The sequence below is a fragment of the Centruroides sculpturatus genome, unplaced genomic scaffold, assembly GCF_000671375.1.
Source record: "Centruroides sculpturatus isolate CEXI.00-Female unplaced genomic scaffold, Cexi_2.0 scaffold1233, whole genome shotgun sequence".
NCBI lineage: Eukaryota > Metazoa > Arthropoda > Arachnida > Scorpiones > Buthidae > Centruroides > Centruroides sculpturatus.
The window spans coordinates 202,434-217,200 of record NW_019385603.1 but is presented as its reverse complement, the minus strand read 5'-3'; the positions used below and the strand labels follow the sequence as shown (position 1 = coordinate 217,200).

At 34.7% G+C, this 14,767-nt stretch overlaps 1 protein-coding gene across 3 annotated transcripts in view; it reads right to left on the bottom strand.

The window, feature by feature from the left end:
- Nucleotides 1–2,174: 2,174 nt before the first annotated feature.
- LOC111640505 (methylthioribulose-1-phosphate dehydratase-like) overlaps nucleotides 2,175–14,767 on the bottom strand; it is a 59,590-nt gene continuing 46,997 nt past the window's right edge. For all 3 annotated transcript variants that reach the window (XM_023386515.1, XM_023386513.1, XM_023386516.1), the window contains exon 9: nucleotides 2,175–3,115. The gene's annotated coding sequence lies outside the window, so the exon portion shown is untranslated. The remainder of the gene's footprint in view (nucleotides 3,116–14,767) is intronic.

Here is a 14,767-nt window from a genome sequence, read left to right as displayed (position 1 = left end):
AAATAAAATAAACAATAATTTGGGTCGTATAATCCACCAATCCTGGAGCACCATACTAGATGACGTTTATAAAAAAGCATAGTTAAGTCTCTCTACCATAATACTGTTGAATTGCGAAAATTTGAACCTTGATGTGAGTTCTTTTGGTTTTCCTATGTAATGTTTTTAGTTTTTAATAATTTACAACCTTTATTTATTATATTTTAATTTATTTATACAGTGAAATGTTTAACTTGTTAATTGATTATACAACGAGAAAAATACATTTATACTCGGGTTTGGAGTATGTATTTACAGTGAGTTTTTTTAAAATTATTTTTATGGCTATGTAAAAAATTTTAACTTATACAATAACTTATCTTGTTTTATTATTGTTACTTTTTAGTGTGTGGTAGTAGTACTGCTGATGAGGGGCATGCTAGCCCGAAACACGTGTAATATGTGTACAGAAACTATTACTACAGGTGATATAATAAAGAAATTTTGCTTTTTCCTGAACTAACTCTCATTGCTGTCTCAAACTTTAAACACCAGTATTAAGTCCTATTAATAAATAATGTCCAAGTAGACAATTAACAATAATATAATAATATTGTATTGAAACTGTTTAATCCAAATCTTAAAAGCTGCACAGAGGATTGTTTATAAAAAAAATTAAGTAAAATATTACTTAAAGAAATCTGTAAAATTTTATTTTAAAGTTAGACATCAATAGAAAATGACCTACCATGTTCCACTGATGACAAATACAATAACCCTATTATTAATTATTGCCAAACAATCTGCCAAATTTGTCAGGCTATAATTATATCTGATTATTAAAATTGGCCTTAATACAGCCCAGCAGATCATTTGGCATCTATTAATGAATGGATACAACCAAAGAAAGACCAAGATGGTGGGAACTAAGTAATTTAAATTGAGAAAAATGTCCTCAATAGTAGTTTTATGAAAAACATTTTTTCTTTAAATATTAAACTAAATTCAAAAGGCAAGAAATTTTATCAAATAATCTCATGTTAAACCTAATTAGTGTAAGGAAAATAAAAATGGTACATTACTTCTTTCGAGACCAGATGCAATTTCTTCAACAGTCGCTATGTTAGCCTCTGCTATCTGTAAATACATATTTAAAAAATATAAATACATATTGTAAATACATATTTAAAAAATAATCATACCTTACAATATTCAGTGCAACTTTATTTAGATTAACATCAAATTTTCCTGTGGAAATGGAAAACCGATTGGTTTATTTTTGTGCTGCTCATGCAGAAAAACAGCAAATTTTAGTATTTTTTTGTAACTTCAAACTGTAAATCCTTGTATTGTCAATAAACAATAGAATTTAATAATTTTAAATATGTTTTTCTCTCTGCTACTTATTATTGTAAAGAGTTAATCAAAAACAATATGTGAGGCTCTGGAAATGACCCAGAACCCCACTAAATTTGTTATTATTATTATTACATTTTCCTTTTACAGAAAAAAAATTAAATATTAAGTGAGTAAAACCTTTTCTCAGAAACATGATAAAAGAAAACGAGACAATGTATGTCCCAAGGTCAACTATCTCTGGTTGGAATTGAATTAGATGTCAGTTTCAAGCCCTTCCACAATCTAAGTTGAGATCGTTACATTTAATAACAAGTGACTGACCACTTAGCAAGCAAAATGAGGAAAAGTGACTAAATGGAATGGGTGAATTGAGGTAGAAAATAATAAAAACTTTGAATTTCAAAGATGAGAGAGTTCTCCCTCTGATTTCTCTAAGTGTCAGACCTTTCTTTGTTGTCTTCAACCTCTCTTTCGATTCCCTCTTGCTGGATCAACATCCTCTCTGGACCATCGACAATTTTGCCCATGGAAATTGTGATAATGAAAAGACCATTCTCTCTCTCGGGATTTTCTTACAGAAGATCTAACAGACTTTCTTGTCGCTTGTGAGAACATCAAAGGCAGTGGTTTCTGTAACCCCCTTTTGTATCAGTAAGACAGAATGAATATTTTGTAACTGCATGTCTGTCTTGGTGTCCATTGCAACCACCTATGAATCTCCACTTCTACTATCCTGACTTGGGTTCACAATTTGGCAACCTCACACTTACACAGAATGATTATAAAGTCTGAATCCATTTTTGTGAAATCATTAACAAAATTATTTATATGTAGGTCATGTGAAACATGTCGATCCAAGAAAATAGAGCCACTGTTATTTGCATATGCTTTGGTGGATTAACCACCAAAGCATATACAAACACTAAATGGAAGTACAGAAACCCAGAAAGAAATTCGGGAAGTCTGTTCCTATTGGTGCCAATATCAGACTGTTGGTTAACAAATTCAAGCAAATGGGTAATGTACGTGATGCACAACTTTCTGGAAAACCCACTATATCAAACGAAACAGTTCTATATGTGAAATCCGGAATTTTTGCCAATTATTTTTCAATTAAAGTCCTTTAAACCTAAACTAAAACCTAACTCAAAAAAGGGAAAAATTCCAATCTCCCCTTTCATTCAAAGTAAACATCTGTCCACTTCAAAAATAATCCCACATTCCAACTCCAAAGTTGATAGTTAGCATGATCCCGGGGGACAACTTTGACCCATCCGCATACCTTTTACCTCACAATAAGTAATCACGTGACTATTCTCCCACGATGAAACTATAAAAGCCACTTGCTACCCCCTCTCGGGAGAGTCGTTCATCAACCGGCTAGTGTCCGGCAACTGCTTTAATATTGTGTCCTTCCAATATTGTACCATTGTACCATTTCTGGACCAGTTGGATACCAGTATCTTATTTCCTCAAGAAAATCGAAATACAGGAAGAGGCATGGAACAGATTTTTGTAAACTCTCTCTCGGCCCTTCGCGTTAGGGGACTCAGAATTTTCCCTCAATAATAGTTAGTGTACAGTCTATATAGATAGCTAATAAACCATTGTTTCCTTGTTAAATTGGTGTCTTCTTTTACTCGTATATCGTCTATCGCTTTACCGACGGCACTCCTCCCTCTCCTCCACTCGACCTGAAACATTAAATCCTGTTACAACGGGGTAAATAAAAGGAAAAAATTTTTAAGCCATCTTGACAGTGAGAAGGTTTAACAACCTGTTGCCGGATCGGGAGACTTCCAACCTCCCCAGCGGTATAGAAACTGTGATAACACAGAATCTATGTTATCAATCAGAAAACTAAGCCAGAAATGACCTACCATGTTCCACTGATGACAAATACAATAACCCTATTATTAATTATTGCCAAACAATCTGCCAAATTTGTCAGGCTATAATTATATCTGATTATTAAAATTGGCCTTAATACAGCCCAGCAGATCATTTGGCATCTATTAATGAATGGATACAACCAAAGAAAGACCAAGATGGTGGGAACTAAGTAATTTAAATTGAGAAAAATGTCCTCAATAGTAGTTTTATGAAAAACATTTTTTCTTTAAATATTAAACTAAATTCAAAAGGCAAGAAATTTTATCAAATAATCTCATGTTAAACCTAATTAGTGTAAGGAAAATAAAAATGGTACATTACTTCTTTCGAGACCAGATGCAATTTCTTCAACAGTCGCTATGTTAGCCTCTGCTATCTGTAAATACATATTTAAAAAATATAAATACATATTGTAAATACATATTTAAAAAATAATCATACCTTACAATATTCAGTGCAACTTTATTTAGATTAACATCAAATTTTCCTGTGGAAATGGAAAACCGATTGGTTTATTTTTGTGCTGCTCATGCAGAAAAACAGCAAATTTTAGTATTTTTTTGTAACTTCAAACTGTAAATCCTTGTATTGTCAATAAACAATAGAATTTAATAATTTTAAATATGTTTTTCTCTCTGCTACTTATTATTGTAAAGAGTTAATCAAAAACAATATGTGAGGCTCTGGAAATGACCCAGAACCCCACTAAATTTGTTATTATTATTATTACATTTTCCTTTTACAGAAAAAAAATTAAATATTAAGTGAGTAAAACCTTTTCTCAGAAACATGATAAAAGAAAACGAGACAATGTATGTCCCAAGGTCAACTATCTCTGGTTGGAATTGAATTAGATGTCAGTTTCAAGCCCTTCCACAATCTAAGTTGAGATCGTTACATTTAATAACAAGTGACTGACCACTTAGCAAGCAAAATGAGGAAAAGTGACTAAATGGAATGGGTGAATTGAGGTAGAAAATAATAAAAACTTTGAATTTCAAAGATGAGAGAGTTCTCCCTCTGATTTCTCTAAGTGTCAGACCTTTCTTTGTTGTCTTCAACCTCTCTTTCGATTCCCTCTTGCTGGATCAACATCCTCTCTGGACCATCGACAATTTTGCCCATGGAAATTGTGATAATGAAAAGACCATTCTCTCTCTCGGGATTTTCTTACAGAAGATCTAACAGACTTTCTTGTCGCTTGTGAGAACATCAAAGGCAGTGGTTTCTGTAACCCCCTTTTGTATCAGTAAGACAGAATGAATATTTTGTAACTGCATGTCTGTCTTGGTGTCCATTGCAACCACATATGAATCTCCACTTCTACTATCCTGACTTGGGTTCACAATTTGGCAACCTCACACTTACACAGAATGATTATAAAGTCTGAATCCATTTTTGTGAAATCAGTAACAAAATTATTTATATGTAGGTCATGTGAAACATGTCGATCCAAGAAAATAGAGCCACTGTTATTTGCATATGCTTTGGTGGATTAACCACCAAAGCATATACAAACACTAAATGGAAGTACAGAAACCCAGAAAGAAATTCGGGAAGTCTGTTCCTATTGGTGCCAATATCAGACTGTTGGTTAACAAATTCAAGCAAATGGGTAATGTACGTGATGCACAACTTTCTGGAAAACCCACTATATCAAACGAAACAGTTCTATATGTGAAATCCGGAATTTTTGCCAATTATTTTTCAATTAAAGTCCTTTAAACCTAAACTAAAACCTAACTCAAAAAAGGGAAAAATTCCAATCTCCCCTTTCATTCAAAGTAAACATCTGTCCACTTCAAAAATAATCCCACATTCCAACTCCAAAGTTGATAGTTAGCATGATCCCGGGGGACAACTTTGACCCATCCGCATACCTTTTACCTCACAATAAGTAATCACGTGACTATTCTCCCACGATGAAACTATAAAAGCCACTTGCTACCCCCTCTCGGGAGAGTCGTTCATCAACCGGCTAGTGTCCGGCAACTGCTTTAATATTGTGTCCTTCCAATATTGTACCATTGTACCATTTCTGGACCAGTTGGATACCAGTATCTTATTTCCTCAAGAAAATCGAAATACAGGAAGAGGCATGGAACAGATTTTTGTAAACTCTCTCTCGGCCCTTCGCGTTAGGGGACTCAGAATTTTCCCTCAATAATAGTTAGTGTACAGTCTATATAGATAGCTAATAAACCATTGTTTCCTTGTTAAATTGGTGTCTTCTTTTACTCGTATATCGTCTATCGCTTTACCGACGGCACTCCTCCCTCTCCTCCACTCGACCTGAAACATTAAATCCTGTTACAACGGGGTAAATAAAAGGAGAAAATTTTTAAGCCATCTTGACAGTGAGAAGGTTTAACAACCTGTTGCCGGATCGGGAGACTTCCAACCTCCCCAGCGGTATAGAAACTGTGATAACACAGAGTCTATGTTATCAATCAGAAAACTAAGCCAGGTAAGTGCTCATTGTGCCACAACTGATAGTATGGGAAATCCTTCATTACAAAGTCATAAAATGTGCATATCATATCCAGGTGTTAAATAAACTAGAGGAAAAAGAGATCTATGCTACCCACCAAGCAATGTATCATGATCTCTTGAAGGTTATAGATCAAGATTTGATGTACAGTACAGTACATCTGTATATGTCACTCCACTGAAACATGCACAAACCAAAAAATATTTTTTTGTGATTAAAATGGACAAAATGATGACAATAATACCTTTTTCAATTACAAAGTTAATATTAGACTTCCAAGACATTTCATTAAAAAAAAATCAACTTTTTTTTTTTTACTCTTTCTGCCCTTTGAACATTAAGAGGATCATTTTTCATGAGTTGGTTGGACCCATAATGGGGCAGCTGGCCAGTGAGAATAGAGCCTGACATATCCCAAATAGACAACTCTGAAAAATTTCTTTGGGTTTTTTGACCAATCCAAATTCATTCATCAGTCCACCACTCCGGGAAGTCTCAGAGGGGTGGGTTGATGCTGCTTGGACATTTGGCCATTTAAGGAAATTAATTAAAAATTACTTTTGACTTTCATTTCAACTATAATAATAAATATTATATTCATTGTTAGAAAAATAGTCAAGCATCCAATTACCTGAATATTTTCACTCGTCTGTTTGGTGGTTTCCGCAGTGGCGATGCCATGCTCGTCCGTCTGACACACTAGTGGGACAGTAACCACATGCTGTACATTTTCACTTGAAGGTCTGGCAGTCGGGTCAAGTCCCATCTGCTTCATTCTGACTGCAATGTCGAATAGATAATCGTAACATTCACACCTGATAAATAAATATTTTATATAGTTTGAAATTATTTAACAACAAGTGTCTATCAGTTGATAATTATTAAAAAGTGCAGGAATATTTACAGAATCAAAATTCAGTTAGTACCCTCATACCAAGATATTTCTATAACTGCTCAACAAGAGTAGTAAATTAAATCCAAACTTTTACAGTCGACCCCCCTATAACACAGGTTCATGTAAGTCAGATTCCTATATGATGGCGAAAAAATTGCAACAGTATTTGTACAAATACGCTAAAAAAGCTCGTATAATTCGGTAAAACGTCATCGCCGATTTGTATTGTGACAGGATTGGTTGAATCTAGACCAACAGCGGATATTGTACAAACCGTTGAGTTTAAATGAGCAGCGGACCTACTAAAAACCATTTATTATTTAATGTCCATAAAAATTATATTTATATTAATGATGTCTCGAAAGTTCAGTGAATTTTTCGCAAAAAAAATAATTTATCAGGAAGCACGCAAGCACCATTCGATGACAATCTCCACAATGAAAACAAGTTTAAGCAATGGCGTCATCGACCGGTGCACACTTGGTAAGTAATCCTACAATTTTTTGTTTATAGCATAGTTTATATGGATTATTCCCAAAAAAATTATACGTATTTTGGAAATGTTGAGTCGAATTAGTCTAGAATCGATTAATTTTATGGAAGNAAAGACAAATGAGCAAGATCCCAAAATTTTTATTATTATTATTATTATTTTTTTTTTTTGTATTTATTTATATTTTTTTTAAACATTAACTTACTCACTAACTAAACTAACTTACCATAACCCAGGACGAACCTAACCAGACAACTAAAGCTAACAAACCCTAATCTAATTTAACCTAATCTGAAACCAAGCTAAGAGTCCCTAATCTAACTTACAATTAGGACTAACTGAATTTAGACTGAAAAATAAGACAGAAAATAAGAATTAAAATACAAAGTTGAAAGGCAGCTATATACCAACAGTTGAATCAAAGCAAGGGAAAGCTAATTGCCATTTATGCCCCCAGAGAGAGTGCTCTCAAGAGCCCCACTAAGGAATATGAATGCGAGTAGATGATGGAACATTGTACGTGAGCTGGTGCAGGTTGCAAGGCCAGTTGTATTCTTCAAGAATAGCAGCTCTCATTAATTAAACTATCCCTAATGTGATTGTACAGTACCTATTGTAGTGAAAAACTGAGTAAAGTGGTGTTTGGTCCTCCTGAATACCACAATTGCATTGTCCCCAAGGTTAAATCTATGCAAGTACAGTAGAGCATCAATTATCTGAATGATGATCAACCGAAACGTCTGTTAACCTAAAGTGTTTCAGTCAGACTGTGTCATGATGAATCAGGATGCTTTTGATAATAGATTAACTTCCGAAATATAATTTTTTTTATTTTTATATTTTTCAATATATTTATTTTGTTTGTACAAAATAAAGAAATAATTTTTAATGATACAATAGATTATTATTATAAAAATTTTCAATAGGCTTAACATTGACAAAAATTCAACATGAAGCAACATGCAACATGCAACGGAGAAAAATTTAAACATGGGATATATTAATTTACTATTATTGGGATATACTAATATACTATATTAATAATGTATTTTTTCGTATATAATTAGTTATCTGAAAAATCGATTTTCCAAACAACCCCAGTCCAGTCCAAACAACATTGATTCGGATAATCGATGCTCTACTGTATTGCTTAAAGTTGCCGTGTCCAGTAAGTAGCTGAGTGAGGCTATAACTAGGGTAAAAGTGGTGAAGAATCATAGTAGTGTCAACCTTGGAGATGAAAATGTAGGTGAGCCTATCTGTGGTTTCATTATCCCAGCTGACTTGCCAGAGAATGAAGATTTGCTTCTTGACATGATTGTTGATGTATGAGGTAGGAATGTAACTGAAAGTACTAGTGACTGAAGACTTTGCAGCTTGTTTGGCAAGACAGTCAGTGGTCTTGTTGCTGAGATCCCCACAACCAAGGACCCATTGGAAATCTATTCTAATGTTGTTATCTAAGTGTCTGAGAATGTGGTGTATGAGAAGGATGAGTTTTAAGCAGCTATCAGACTTTGCAATCCTGTGTAAAGCTACCCTACTGTCAGAATAAATGTGATAGCGTAAGTAGTCTGTTGTCCTTCCTATGCCTAATGTGAATTAAGCTCATATAAATAGCTAAAATTTCCACCTGTGTTATTGAGCAGTGTATACCTAGATGGAAGCAAGCATTGTGAAGCTTGTGGCTTATGTCGGAGTAAACTATAAAAGCGGCACCCATATTGTCACCCCATCTTGGAACCATCAGTGTAAATCCTAAACATGGGATGATCACTTTGATCTTTGAAGTAAACATCAGGGGCAAACTGATGGGAGGGGTGGTAATTGTAAGTCGAGAGGTATTTTTGTCGATGCTGTATTTTTTTATATCATCGATCAAGGTCAAACTGAGGGAAATCTTACCTATTCTAATCATTTTGTTGACATCTGAGTCACTAAAATCTCCCCAGGGTAAGGTGACAAGATTTTCCTGCTAAATAATACATTTAATTTCTTACGGGTTAATCCTGACATTACCAAGGGCACTAGTGAGTGCGATCCTGTAAGCCTTACAAATGTGGAAAGCTGCAATCCTTTGAACAGATAACAGTTTTTTACGAATATGGATTTTGGCGGCCACGTGACACCAGACCTGTACAGCATAAAGGAGTGTTGGCTGAATTACACCCCTGTAAATAAGCTTAGTAGCTTTAGGGCCAAGGCCCCATGTGTTCCTAGCAATACTAATGAGGGCGTTGTTGTCTTTTTAGCTTTGTTCATTATGTATTTGATGTGGATGTGCTCTTGTCAAGAATAACACCTAAATATTTAATTTCCATTGTTTGCTTTATTCTATGAGACCTATTTGAAGGGTCATGACAACCTTCCTGACAAGTGGTGCATTCTTACCAATTATCATGCTTTTGCATTTGTCTGTGTTAATGGGTTGTCTATGCTTATTACTCCATTGGTGAATGTTATGGAGAATGTCGTTGCATATGTCCTGTAAGCGTTCACTGTTCCTGTGTGAAGCTAGGATAATTGAGACATCCGCATAGCCCAAGGCCACTAGGCATGATTGAAAGCGCCTCTAAAATCAATAGTGATAATTGCTGTATGCTGATTGTTTTGTTTAGCCTGGTGGATATAATTAACAACCTGATGGATGGCATCTATTGTACCTTTGTTTTTAGAGAAGCTGAACAGATTCTGATGCAGGACTCTATGCTTGTGTAGATGCCATGTAATCCTATTAATCATGTGAGGTATGCACTTATTCAGTTAGTATGTTACAATATTGCATTGCAATATTGTAACATACTAACTGAATAAAGGTTGCAATTTTATTTCATGCATAAAAATGTCTACAACTAAAGAAGTAAAAAAGCTTTATTTTTGGGGGCCAGGAACAGACTAATCCTTTTTATATCGTTTCTTATGATAAAATTCATTTCAGTTTTGGAACAACTTTTATTTTGTATATATAGTCTTAGGAACAAATTATGTTCAAAAACAATCATCTAACATGTTTTTTTCAGATATGTTAATGAGTTTCATCAACCATTTATTGATTCTTGTTTCACGTGTTTTTGAAAAAGTCACCCACTTCAAAAGCATCTTGATTTACAAATGATGAGCTTTTAAGGTACTTTCTAGAAAATATGAGATATATATGGACGAAGTTATCAATTTGATTTACCAATAATTCTCAAGCAGAACACCCTGTATTTTGAGAACTTACCCAAATTTAATTTGCCATAAAAAAATGATTGGTACTTTTAAGATATATAAAAGAAACAAGTGGCATCTGGTGGTAAAACTTGTCAAGTTTTATGGAGATATTTTTTTGTATACCCAAGTATGGCATAGAAGTTGAATTGTGAGCATTATTGTGTAGTCAAGGCTTCACCACAGGATAAAGTGCAGGTTGTGATCTGGTATGCCAAACAAATGGCTGCCAAGATCTCCCGATGTAACCCCTTAGTTTTCTTTCTGTGGGATTACGTGAAAGATATGTTTTATACAACTTTGGTCAGAGACCTTCAGGATCTTTATGTGCAGTCACAGTAATGATTCTGAAAGATTTTATATGAGAGAAAAACTCACTAAATTTCAATGAAAAGCCACATCTATACAGTCCTATTCTTAAATGCAAATTGACCAATCAAATTGTGTATGTAAAAAATTAGTGAACTTATATCTTTAACTGTTACTTTGGATTCATTAATTTACATATTTGAATTGAATATTGACAAAGAAAATATTTAGTGGACCATTTCAGATTTCTGAGAGAAATAAAAACAATTTACATTGCAAGATTGTTTATTCATATGATAACCTAGATACCCATCTCATAACTACAAAATTTCAGGATAATGTACTAAAATCAGGAATTATCTGAAATAATAATGTCAATTCTACAAATGCAAATTTAGATTTTCAATACTTTTAATTTGGTTCCATTTTCTACAGTAGTGGTTGACACCAAAGATTTATTAAACAAGTTCTGCATGTTTTGGTATGAAAAGCATATCAAAACATGCAGAACTTATTGATTACATATACACGACATAAGTAGTTTGATTGTCAGCAGTTATGGTCGAGTCGAGGGTTACCGGAAAATCTGAAGTCAACTGTTGTCCCTCCTGAATATCTGCAATAAAATAATTGTCCATTAACTAAATATAAAAATTGCTGACTCTGAGCAAGTCGCTAATTATCATTTATAATATTTAATTGTATGAGTCAACATTGTCCAAAACACTGTTCGAACTATATGACTTAAGAGCATATTGCCTGTAGACATATGGCCAATACCAGACTGGAAGTATAAGGCTTGAAAAATAGTGAAAGCCCAAGTAGGTAATTCGGCTACACATAGCTTATGATGAAGGATGGACTACATCCCATTCCCTTGGATTCTGCAAATTGGTGGTGGGGAAGAGCAACCTTTTCACCCTGTTTAAGATATGCTTGTGCTTGGTGGTACTGTAGCCTGCTACACACATTGCTGAACAGATGGAATGAAGTTCAGTGTTGGTAATAAGTTGAGTTTAGGGTATTAGGAAAACCTCCTGATAAGGGGAGCTATGGCCACATTGACATATTGTGGTGATTGGAACATTGGCAGGGATTATAGGGGGAATGCTGCCAAATTTATGAAATAGAAAGATCTCCAAGTCCCAGGGGTTATATCCAAATCTAAAAAATGAGATTTTTTCTCAAGTGAAATTGAGGGAGGGATATACACTAGCAAGACATTATTCAAAAGCTAGAAAGGCATCTTCGATGTCCTGCCATGCCAATAGGATGTCATCCACATACTTCAGATATAACAATGAGTAAGATATGATGAGAGGAAACTCAAAAACCTTGTGTTCAACATGCCTCATAGCCAACTCTACTAAGACAGCAGACAATGGCAAACCCATTGGGACACCCTGTTTTTGGAGGTATATCCTCCCATTAAAACAGAAGTAATTATGCTCCATGATGAAGAGCAACACCTCATGAATCTCCAGAACTTGTTGTGCAGAGAAATCTTCCTTGATAAGTAATGAGTGAGCATGCATGACCATATCAAAGTATGGCACAGAGGGATGTAACGCAACAACATCCATTTATCCCAATGGGTTTGCCATTGTCGGCTATCTTAGTAGAGTTGGTTATGAGGTGTGAGGTCCCCCAGATGGAAGTCAACGTAAAGATCCGAATGGGACTATCAATCAAGAAATTAAAATCTCCTTTCACAACTCAAAAGGGACAAATGAAAGATCTCTATTAAACAAAGAAATTTTTTTTTAAATATTTAAACAATAGAAAAGACTAAAGTCAAGGGAAACATGGCTGGAGAGAAGTTGTGTTTAGTCGCAAAACTGATCTCTCCCACACCCTCTGATTGGTTTCGAATTGTCACCAGGTGACGAGTCGGGACCAATAAAGGCAGCTTTAAGGGAAAAAAACTTATAAAACAGCACGTTTCAAGGACTGGAAGTTCTTGGTGAATTGTGCTCCTGTCCTTCAACAACGAAGGCTTTTTCGACATCCCAGGATTTGTTTTCGCTCTCCCGTCCCATCAAGATTCGCTCAGGTACACCTAGTCATTGGAAGTCATCTCTGCAAGTTGTGCTGTGCATCCCAGGGCATCGCTCTCCATATCACCTTAGCCAGAAGAAACGAAACAATTGTCAGAACATTTGTACTTTTCAAATGGACTTGTTTTCCACGTTTGGATAGGCATTACACCTCATTATAAGAATAGTTGTAAGAAAATTTATATATCTAATAAATAGTTTTAAATGGTAAACCTGTTTCCATGATTCTTTCCACGCTCACACGACTGTATTAACTGCTCAATTGTCGTGACACTTTCCACCCAATTGGCAAACCTCTCAGAGGCATGTCAAACACAGGGTTTTTCAGTTCCCTCTCACCATATCTTACCCATTGTTATATCTGAAGTACGTGGATGACATCCTACTGGTATGGCAGGACACGTAGGAGGTCATTCTAGCTTTTAAACAATGTCTCACTAGTGTATATCCCTCCAATTTCACTTGAGAATTTTCCCTCCTATTTCTTTTACACATTTTTAGATCTGGACATAGTCCATGGGACTTGGATATCTCCCTATTCCACAAATTTGGCAGCATTCCCCCTATAATCTCTGCCACAATATGCCAATGTGGCCTTAGCTCATCTTATCAGAAGGGCTTTCTTAATACCCTTTACCCAACACTGAACTTCCATTCCATCTGTCCAGCAGTGCGTGTGGCATGATATAGTACTGCCAAGCACAAGTATGTCTTAAACAGGGTCAAAAGGTTGCTCTTTTCCACCACCAATTTGCAGAACCCAAGGGAATGATGGGCTGTAGTCCATCCTTCATTACTGTTTTGTGGTCACCTCTCAGCCATATTTGTTGCATTTTTAGACAAAATTGCTTACGATACTTTGTGTATGGTCTGTTGAAGAAAGGGAGAGGAGATAGAAAGAGCCTTCCTTTCTCTTCTTTCTGAGTGGCCTATGTTTGGTTACTGCTCCCTCTACATTTAATGTTGTCATGCAGTTTTTAGGCTGTAAGGTTTAATGTGAAACAAGCTCAGCTGCAAATAAATAACAGGAGGACAAACTGGTTTCTCAGAAGGAACAGAAAATGATTTTTCTGTTTCTCAAGTAACTTCATGTCTGAGAAACAGAAACCCATGAAAACATTTAAATTGTTGAAGGTCATAGCAAGTTGCACAGCTGACAAATAGCCATGATTACCTTTTGTGGCAATTATGAAAGACCTTGAGATGTTGGAGCAGAAAAATCACTGCATTATGCATGCAATTGTATAACAACCAATGAAAAATTGTATTGCATGCATAAATTGGCAATTTTCTGCAGTGTTTTTTAAATAAGACTCCATGCAAGAATCCTAAGTTGATGTGTAAGTTACTAAACAGTTTGAAATCTTTTCCTCTCTCCTCTCTTGCAACATTTGACTACAGTTTAATGATGTGCAGAAAATAGAAAACAGAATGCCCAGAGTTGTATTGAAACTGATTGTAAAAGCCTTACTGTCCTTTTAAATTCTATTATTATTATATTATTGTTAATTGTCTACTTGGACATTATTTATTAATAGGACTTAATACTGGTGTTTAAAGTTTGAGACAGCAATGAGAGTTAGTTCAGGAAAAAGCAAAATTTCTTTATTATATCACCTGTAGTAATAGTTTCTGTACACATATTACACGTGTTTCGGGCTAGCATGCCCCTCATCAGCAGTACTACTACCACACACTAAAAAGTAACAATAATAAAACAAGATAAGTTATTGTATAAGTTAAAATTTTTTACATAGCCATAAAAATAATTTTAAAAAAACTCACTGTAAATACATACTCCAAACCCGAGTATAAATGTATTTTTCTCGTTGTATAATCAATTAACAAGTTAAACATTTCACTGTATAAATAAATTAAAATATAATAAATAAAGGTTGTAAATTATTAAAAACTAAAAACATTACATAGGAAAACCAAAAGAACTCACATCAAGGTTCAAATTTTCGCAATTCAACAGTATTATGGTAGAGAGACTTAACTATGCTTTTTTATAAACGTCATCTAGTATGGTGCTCCAGGATTGGTGGATTATACGACCCAAATTATTGTTTATTTTATTT